Source organism: Capricornis sumatraensis, chromosome 20 (genome assembly GCF_032405125.1).
Source record: "Capricornis sumatraensis isolate serow.1 chromosome 20, serow.2, whole genome shotgun sequence".
Lineage (NCBI taxonomy): Eukaryota > Metazoa > Chordata > Mammalia > Artiodactyla > Bovidae > Capricornis > Capricornis sumatraensis.
The window spans coordinates 59,628,933-59,637,781 of NC_091088.1; positions in this window are offsets into that span (position 1 = coordinate 59,628,933).

Genomic DNA, 8,849 nt, shown 5'->3' on the forward strand with positions numbered 1-8,849 from the left:
CTTCTCCATCTTTGGCTGCAAAGAATTTAATCAATCTGATTTTGGTGTTGATCATCTGGTGATGTCCATGTGTAGAGTCTTCTCTTGTGTTGTTGGAAGAGGGTGTTTGCTATGACCAATGCATTCTCTTGGCAAAACTCTATTAGCCTTTGCCCTGCTTCATTCTGTACTCCAAGGCCAAATTTGCCTGTTACTCCAGGTGTTTCCTGACTTCCTACTTTTGCATTCCAGTCTCCTATAATGAAAAGGACGTTTTTTTTGGTGTTAGTTCTAAAAGGTCTTGACTCCCAAGTCATATTCTTGGAGTCTACTCTTGGGGAAACTCAAGCAAAACTCCACTTCTCTCTAGATCTTGTCTATCTTCATTCTTCTTACGTGTGTATCTGTGTGTGTGCTTTCAGACTTTGTCTTCTTCTTGGCAGAGCATATTAAACAGTTAAAAATTAGAGAGCAATATATATACTATTCATTTCCAAGAACACATCTCTGCCTTCATTTCAGATTTCCAGCAGATTGCAAACATATGTACCCACAGCCCAATACAGATAGACTCTGAAAAGGAGAGGGCTTCCCAGGTGGTGCAGTTGGTAAAGAACCTGCCTGCCATTGCAGAAGACGAAAGAGACATGGGTTCAAGCCCTGGGTGAGGAAGATCCCCTGGAGTAGGAAATGGCACCCCACTCCAGTATTCTTGCCTGGAATATTCCACGGACAGAGGAACCTGCTGGACTTCAGTTCACTGGGTCGCAAAGAATCAGACACAACTGAGCAGGAACACGCACTCAAGATGAAAGGGAGAAGCCTGAGAGCAGCTCCACAGGAGGGCAGCATCTGCACAGTAAGGGCTGGACGGCACACTTGATCAGTTTCTCCCAGGCATGCTCTGGGCCAGCACCTCTTAGCCCTTCAGATGCCCAGGAACCACCTGGATCTCTTGTTAAAATGCAGGTTGTCATTTAATAGCACAGGGGCGGGGTCTGAGATTCACATTTCTTACAAAACCAGGAGATGCTGATGCTGGGGTTTGTGGTTGCCCCTTGATCAGTGAGGGGCTTAAAGACGGACTTAAAGATGGATAACCTAAGGAGGTACCATGTCACCCCACCTGACCTATTTTATCTGGTTTCCCCTGAACCCAGCTCTTTTTTAAAAGTGGAATCTTTGAAAAGGGATTGAATCCGATCCCCTTGCACTGGAAGCATGGAGTCTTAGCCACTGGACTGTCAGGGAATTCCCTCATATGGTCAATTTCTTATGAAATTAAACATGCACTCACCATATGACCCAGAAATCCCACTCCTAGGGACCTACCCTGAAGCTTCTCTGAGCCTCCATTAGCCTGTCTGCAAAACGGGAATCTCAGGTGGCTCAGTAAAGAATCCACCTGCCAGAGCAGCAGGTGGAAGAGATGTGGATTCGATCCCTGGGTCGGGAAGTTTCCTGGGTCGGGAAGGTCCCTGGAGAAGGAAATGGAAACTGACTCCAGTTTTCTTGACTGGAAAAACCCATGGAGAGAGGAGCCTGGTGGGGTACAGTCCATGGGGTCACAAAGAGTCCGACACAACTTAGAGACCAAAACCAAAAACAACACAGGATCACAGAACACCCTGTGGAGAATATTTGCAGCAGCTTTTAAAGTAATTGTTCCAAACGGGAAACAACTCATCCTTCCACTGATAAATGGATACACAAACTGTGAAACACCCAGACGATGAAAAACTCCTCAGCTATTAAAAGGAACTTGTGGTCCATGCCACAACATGCATGAATTTTAAACATCTTATGCTACAGGAAAGAGCTGACATTCAGAAGCCTGCATACTGTTTGGTTCCATTTATAGGACATTCTGGAAACGACAGAACTTTGGTGATGGAGAATAGATTGGTTGTTGCCAGGGGTTACAGGTGGCAGTGGTGTTGACAGAGAGGAAGCCCCAAGGGGATTTTGGAAGGCAATGTGTCTTGTTTGTGGTAAAGGCTACATGACTCAATGCCTTTGTTAAGACTCATAGACTGGGGACTTCCTGGCGGTCCAGTGCTTAGGATTCTGTGCTTTCACTGATGAGGGCTCAGGTTCAATCCCTGGTCTCCAAATTGAGATCCCACAAGTTATGTAACTGTAGCAGAAAAAAAAAAAAAAAGATCCATAGACCTGCTCCCTCAAATGAGAGGAAATCATTTGTCTGTAAGTTAAAAATAATAGAAATTTAAAAAATGACAGAATCTTTCAGTTCAGTCAGTTCAGTCACTCAGTCATGTCTGACTCTTTGCGACCCCATGAACCGCAGCATGCCAGGGCTTCCTGTCCATCACCAGCTCCTGGAGTCCACCCAAACCCATGTCCATTGAGTCGGTGATGCCATCCAGCCATTTTATCCTCTGTTGTCCCCTTCTCCTCTTGCCCTCAATCTTTCCCAGCATCAGGGTCTTTTCAAATGAGTCAGCTCTTCGCATCAGGTGGCCAAAGTATTGGAGTTTCAACTTCAATATCAGTCCTTTCAATGAACACTCAGGACTGATGTCCTTTAGGTTGGACTGGTTGGATCTCCTTGCAGTCCAAGGGACTCTCAAGAGTCTTCTTCAACACCACAGTTTAACAGCATCAATTCTTCAGCACTCAGCTTTCTTTATAGTCCACCTCTCGCATCCATACATGACTACCAGAAAAACCATAGCCTTGACTAGACAGACCTTTATTGACAAAATAATGTCTCTGCTATTTAATATGCTGTCTGCTGCTGCTAAGTCACTTCAGTCATGTCCAACTCTGTGCGACCCCAGAGACGGCAGCCCGCCAGGCTCCCCCCGTCCCTGGGATTCTCCAGGCAAGAACACTGGAGTGGGTTGCCATTTCCTTCTCCAATGCATGAAAGTGAAAAATGAAAGTGAAGTCGCTCAGTCGTGTCCGACTCTTAGCGACCCCAGGGAGCCTACCAGGCTCCTCCGTCCATGGGATTTTCCAGGCAAGAGTACTGGAGTGGGGTGCCATCGCCTTCTCCAAATATGCTGTCTAGGTTGATCATAACTTTCCTTCCAAGGAGTAAGCGTCTTTTAATTTCATGGCTGCAATCACCATCTGCAGTGATTTTGGAGCTCAGAATAACAGAATCTTAGAACTGACATTTTATGGGAATTCCCTGGCAGTCTAGCGGTTAAGACTCGTCACTTTCACTGCTGTGGGCCTGGGTTCAATTCCTGGTCAGGGAACTGAGATTCAAAAAAAAAAAAAAAAAAGAAAAGAACTGGTAAGTTTGAAAGTCAGAGATGCTTTTGCTCTTCATACACTTAAACAATTTTAGAAATAGAAACTTCTAGAATTTTCAGAGTAGTAATAATAATAGCTCCCATTCTGAATTCCATCAGGGTTAGCACTCCTTATCTTTTTTTGTCATTTTATAAATGGTATTTATTTATTTTGGCCATCCCATGCAGCAGGTGGGATTAATTCCCCTGACCGGGAATCGAACCCATGCCCCTGCAGTGGAACTGTGGAGTCTTAACCACTGGGCCATAGGGAAGTCTCAGCACTTCTTCACTGTTTCTGTTATTGTGAGATGTTAGGAACAGCATGGTCACCAGGCAGTGGCTTAGGGGGCTTTGGCTATTATTATTCTTGCTGGTGGTGGTGTTTTCCGCCAGCCTTTGAGAGGCCCTCTCTTTGAGGCACCCTCCTCCCAGCCCTGCCCCTGGGGTTTATTGCCACCTCCTGGGATTCCAGTTTGCACAGTGTTGAAAGTTCTGGTGAACCAGTCTGGCCAGGGTCAGAAGACTGTATGGACCCAAGCATTGCTGCCTATAGTGAAGGAAGAAACAGACAGAGCTGGACTCCATCTTAGGCCAGGCGGCAAACATCAAGCTACATGCGTGGTCAGCCTCCCAGTGGACTCTGAACTTTGTGCCTGGTGTCTATAGAAATGCCATACCAATGGGAAACCAGACCTCCCGGCTGAAAGAGCCTCAGGACTCTCCTAGCCTAAAAGAACATGCTGCTGCTGCTGCTGCTAAGTCACTTCAGTCGTGTCCGACTCATACGCTAATTATCTCCAAACAAATTCCATTATGTTTATCGGGGCATGACCACAGGCCTATTGATAAATATCCACTGTTTAACTACCTAGGCTTATGACACATGAATCATGGGTTAACTTTGATCAGCTCTCATTTATCTTGCCCAGACTAGTTTCAAGGAATTTGGGGAAGTGGGTTTGAGCATGTGCACTTAGGGTTTTCACAAAAATTGGCCAGGGTCCTTGGCTAAGAGGAGACTCTGCCTTGGGCCCGCCAGTGTAATCAACTGCACTCCCTTATCTGCATTGTCCTTCTGAGTGAGTCTGTTTCCTGGAAAGCGTGGCTGCAAACAATAGGTCCACCACATCCTGCCTTGGAAGCCACGGTGCCCACAGTTGAGAGCCTCTGCATAGATTGCTGACATCTGACCAGTTCTCGGCTTCCTGTGGCCCCTGGCAGGCTGGTGGCTGGCCACGGCTGCCCTTGGGGTGTGGTGGCTTCGGCCATCTGCTCAGCCCTGCCCCTTCAGATGGGATCAGCTCTGCACGGCCCTAGAGACTTGGGGTCACAAAACCCTATGAGTCTGTATGCCACTTGGTCATAACCTTTTTTCTGCTCTTGTCTTTCCATTGTGTAGATTTTAATCCTCTCAACGCACAATGTGAGAGTTGCGCGTTAAATTTTATTTGGGGGCAAAATGAGGGCTTCCCAGGTGGCGCTAGTGGTAAAGAATCTGCCTGCCAATGCAGGAGATATTAGAGATGTGAGTTTGATCCCTGGGTCATGAAGATCTCCTGGAGGAGGGCATGGCATCCCACTCCAGTATTCTTGCCTGGAGAACTCACATGGACAGAGGAGCCTGGTGGGCTAAAGTCCATGGGGTCAAAAAGAGTCAGACACGACTGAAGTGACTTAGCACGCATGCAGGAGGGCTGCAGCCTGGGAGATAGCACCTCAGATAGCTCTGAGAGACTGCTCCAAACAGGCAGTGGGGAAAGGTCAATATATAAGATTTTGGTGAAGGGAGAGTTCAGTGCAATCAAGCACTTACTCTACAAGAGGTTTTCTGCAAGTCAGGAGGAGCTGATGTCATGATGAAGGGATTTAGTGCTTTTCTAGAGATGAGGAGTTGCAGGGGTTGGGATCATGAAATCAGTTCCTGAAAATATCTAACTGTCTAAGGACCTGTTCCACCAGTTTCGCTGGAGGGCAGAGTGCCTCACTCTCCACCCTGAATTCCCCTTAGGGCATGTGGAGGGTCAACAGCTCAGCAGCACAGGGTTCAGTCTCCGCAGAGGCAGATGGCAAATGCTCTCGGCAAGTGCCAATTTGTAGTTGACACGGTAAAGGCTCCACCTGCAATGCAGGAGACCTGGGTTTGAACCCTGGGTTGGGAAGATCCCCTGGAGGAAGGCCTGGGAATCCACTCCAGTATTCTTGCCTGGAGAATCCCCACGGCCAGAGGAGCCTGGCGGGCTGCAGTCCATGGGGTCACAAAGAGTCGGAGATGACTGAACGACTAAGCACACAGCACCTACTGAAAAATTTTTTTTTTACTGAAATAGTTTCTTTTCAATATAGTACCTATATTTTCATTTTACAGATTTGTAAATTAAGTGTGGGGAAAAGTTTGTGCTCAATTAGAGATCGCAATCTATGGAATCCAAAGAACTAAGGTTTGAGTCCTGATTCTATCCAAACTGTTTCTGCTTCCTGCCCTTGAGTGAGTCATTCATCAATTCCTTTGTTTCTGAGGCAGAGGGAGCAGTACTAGGATTTCCAGTCAGGCCAGGGCCCCATCACCCCTGCTTTGTTCAGGCATCAGCTGTAATTAACAATACACTTTGCAGGACTTCCCTGGTGGTAGGGAGTAAGACTCTGTACTCCCAAGGCAGCGGGGGGCCTGGGTTCGATTCCTGGTTGGGGAACTAGATCCCGTATGCTGCAACAAAAGATCCCACGTGCTGCAACTAAGACCTGGAGCAGCCAAAGAAATAAATAAAGAATAGTGCATTTCGCTTAACACGATTTTTCCAATTTTTCCATGATTATTATTTGAACATATAATACAATAAAAAATTGTTGAGGTGTTCTACAATCTTTTTTTTTTTTTTCAATAAGTCTTGGTGTGTTTTATACTCAGAGCACATCTCAATTTGGACTCACCACGTTTCTATAACTCAGTAGTTGAATATGGCTGGTGGCTGCTGTGTTGAACAGCCTGGGTCTGGGTCTTGAGGAGCAGAATGAGGGGACACCAGCATCAAGGTTGCATGGGCTGAGAGCAAAGCATGCCCTCTCTGCCCTGCGATTCCATTTTTAGAGAGTTGTCTGCAATAAATCCTCCTACGCAGGCACCAGGATGCATGTGCTAGGGTGCTCCCTGTGATATGGACAAAAATATTGGAAATCACCTGAAGTTCCACCAACAGGGAAGCTTCAAACTAACAATGGACTTACGGCACTATTAAAACAACATGAGGTGCTTCAGCGCATTTACAAAAACATCGTTCTGGAAAAAAGTGATCAAAGCACGTTATCGGAACAGTTGATGAAATGGGAACGAGGACGGCGGCTTACATCAGGTGACCTATTACGCATTTCCTTATTGCTTTTATACTATCCTGGCCACTTCTTGTTACATTTGAATTCGCACCACCATAAAGTGGCTCAGACGGTAAAGAATCTGCCTGCAGTACACCTGGGTTCGATCCCTGGGTTGGGAAGAGCCGCTGTAGAAAGGAATGGCAACCCACTCCAGTCTTCTTGCTTGGAGAATTCCATGGACAGAGGAGCCTGGCTGTTTACAGTCCATGGGGTCACAAAGAGTCTGACATGACTGAGTGACTGACACTTTCACTTTTAAAAAGTTGTGAGAATTATTCTGAGAAGCAGTTAATAACTTCTCCAAGGGTCCAGGACATAGAAAATGTTAAGAACCTGTGATTTTAAGGCAATGCCCAGTTCAGTTCAGTTCCTCAGTTGTGTCAGACTCTTTGCGACCCTATGGATTGCAGCACGCCAGGCTTCCCTGTCTATCACCAACTCCCAGAGCTTGCTCAGACTCATGTCCGTGGAGTCAGTGATGCCATCCAACCATCTCATCCTCTGTCGTCCCCTTCTCCTCCTGCCTTCAGTCTTTCCCAGCATCAAGGTCTTTTCCAATCAGTCAGTTCTTCGGATCAGGTGGCCAAAGTACTGGAACTTCAGCTTCAGCATCAGTCCTTCCAATGAATATTCAATATTCAGGACTGATTTCCTTTAGCAATGCCCAACTGTGGTCCAAAAATCTTAATATATCAAGAGGGTATGGCCTGGCCTTCTGACTCTCCTCCCGCTCACGCGCCCTCTTAAGGTCAGAGTTGGTATAACAACCATGCATTCCTATCAGCAAAGAATCCCCTCTGCAAAGACCTTAAAATCCTTGCTGAGTCAAGTCCACAACACATGGCTTCATCTAGTGGAACCAAACTTTGCCAAACATAGTGCACTCACACGTCCATTCCCAAACACAAGCATCACATTTGTAAAAGTCTAGGAGAGTACATTCCAAATTGCTAAAGGAGTTTCAGAAGGGTGAAGGTGAGGGGATTTTTCAACGCTTTATTGTGGGGAGGGGGGAAGGGGGGGGAGTACATTTCTGGATTGTTCAGATGTTTACATGGATCATCTCTGCTATGAAAAGAAAGCTAGATCTGCACAAATGAAAGTTTGCTGCAGAAGATACTATTTGGGGAGGAAGGATGTGGGTGATCTATTGGAGCGTTGCAGATGAGCGTGGGAAAAATGAACCTGTTTCTACACTCACGCTCCAGTCATGCTCCACTGCTACAGACCGAAAAATCGTTCCCAGGGATGTTCGCCTCCTAATGACTGAAACCTGCAGGGTGACTTCATGTGGGAAAAGGGACGTGGCAGATAAACTAATGATCTTGACATGGAAGGTTATCCTGAATTATTTAGGGGGTTCTTTTTTGGGGGCTGCACTGGGTCTTTGCAGGTGGCTCAGTGGTAAAGAATCCACCTGCCAGTGCAGGAGGTGATCCAGGAGACTCAAGTTTGATCCCTGGGTCGGGAAGATCCTCTGGAGGAGGAAATGGCAACACTCCAGTATTCTTGCTTGGTGAATCTCGTGGACAGAGGAGCCTGGCGGGCTACAGTCCGTGGAGTCGTAAAGAGTGGGACACGGCTGAGTGACTGAGCTGCACACACGGGTCTCTGTTGCTTTGTGTGGGCTTTCTCTAGTTGCAGTAAGGGGAAGCTACTCTTTGTTGTGGGACTCAGGTTTCTCATTCTGGCGGCTTCTCTTGTTGCGGAGCGCAGGCTGTAGGCGCCTGGACTTCAGTCATTGCACCATGCAGGTTCTGTAGTTGCGGCTCTCAGACCTAGTCACTCCACAGCGTGTGGAGTCTTCCCCGGCCGGGGATCAAACCCGTGCCCCCTGCATTGGCAGGCAGATTCTTATCCACTGCACCTCCAAGCAAGTCCCCTAGAGGGTTCTTAAATGTAATCACAAGGGTGCTTATACCAGGGAGGCGGAGGGAGACTTGTGACGCGCAGTTGGAGGGAAGGCGATGTCTCTGTCCTTAGAGGCAGGTATTGGAACGATGTGGCCACAAGTCAAGGAGTGCTGCCAGTCAGTGGAAACGGAAGAGGCAGGAACACACTCTCCTCTGGAACCTACAGAGGGAATATAGCCCTGCTGACTTCTGGCCTCTAGAACTGTAAGAGGATATATTTCTATTGTTTTAAGTCACTCAGTTTATGGCCATTTATTCCAGCAGCAATAAGAAACTAATAACATAGTTTCTTCCCCACCCCAGACTCCAGCATGTTTCAGCA